The following is a 1,407-nucleotide window of genomic DNA, read 5'->3' as shown; positions in this document are numbered from 1 at the left end:
CTGCTTCTTTAATTAAGTCTCTATATATAGCACAACTCTTTCATTGCATGTATATATAATTATCCTTACTATATTATGCAAATTGAAGATCATCAAATGCAGAAAAGCAAAAATCTAGGATATTTGGTTCATTAACACAAATCTCATAGATGAATGGACGGTTAAATAGCAAGCCAAAGAAATCGAGGCCAACTTGCTACGGTCGTTGCTTCAAAATCAAAAAAAAGATAAAATACTCTTTCCTTACAACTTCAAGTGAGTGTTAGAGCATCTCCAGCCGCGCCCCCAAGAAGGCCACCCAGGTGATTTTTCGGCCGCCGGCGCCAAAAAATCGGCCCAGTCGCGCCCCCAAGGGCCCAGTTTTCGCCGGCTCGGGCCGAAATTGGCGCCGGCGGACCCAACCCGAACCCGGCGCTGGGGGTCGCTCGGGGGCGCCGGGCGAATCGTTTTTGGCGCGAAGAGCCGCGGGCCAGCCGCGTCAGTGACTCAACTCTCTTCTCGCCGCTTCGTCGTCCTCATCGCCTCGTTTCCCGTGGCGAATCAATGCCAAAGCTGCGCGCGCTGCCGCGCCAGTCAGCCTCCATTGATGCCTCATGGGCGGCGCAGTGAAGGCCGGGCAACGCGCGTCCCCTCGGCCGCCACGCCATCACGCCACGCGTAACGTGCCGGCGAAGCCTACCAGGCGGCGCCTCCGCCTATATAAGCCGACCGCCAGTGCGCCGGAGACACGCACAGATACTCCATGCCGACGCGCCCATTTCTGCCCCCCCCCCCTTCCTCTTCTCGCCGTCTCTGGTTGAGAAGAATGGCCGAGCGCTTTCCAGGCGACGGCGCGGCGGCGAACGGCTTCGGGCGCCGCCATCTTCATGAGGACGAGGCTCGCCTCCTTTTCGAGGCCGAGTACCCAGTCCCGCCGGACATGCAGGTGCCCGGGGCTAGGAGGATCAGCGCCGGCGGCGTGCCGGTGCCACCACCACCCACCGGGACGGCACGGCGTGCGGAGATCGCACGTATCCGCGCGTCCCTGCCGCGGGCGGCGAGGGAGAGGCCACGGTACGTCCTCGACAGCCCGCTCTGCGAGCCCTACTTCCGCCGCCGTCACGCCGAGCAGCTCGAGGCCACCAACAGCGTCGTGCCCTCCGGGCCGCTCAACTCCGAGGGCCGTCGCCGGTGGTGGGGCGTGCCCGGCTGCACGTTGGAGGCCGTCCTCAAGTACATCGAGGGCGGCAACACGCCGCGCCTCGAGTACCCTGCTCCCCCATCCTTCTCACGCCGCCGTGAAAGCTCCTGGGCGCCGAGGCGCATGGAGCGGCCCGGGGCGTCCTCCTCCTCGTCCGGCCGCTCGTCGGGCTCTCCCTGCCTCCGCCCCGTCAAGCCGGAGCCCCAGGACACGCCTGTCAGCGCGCG

Source organism: Triticum dicoccoides, chromosome 5A (genome assembly GCF_002162155.2).
Source record: "Triticum dicoccoides isolate Atlit2015 ecotype Zavitan chromosome 5A, WEW_v2.0, whole genome shotgun sequence".
NCBI classification, from domain to species: Eukaryota; Viridiplantae; Streptophyta; class Magnoliopsida; order Poales; family Poaceae; genus Triticum; species Triticum dicoccoides.
This window is presented reverse-complemented; position numbering follows the sequence as displayed.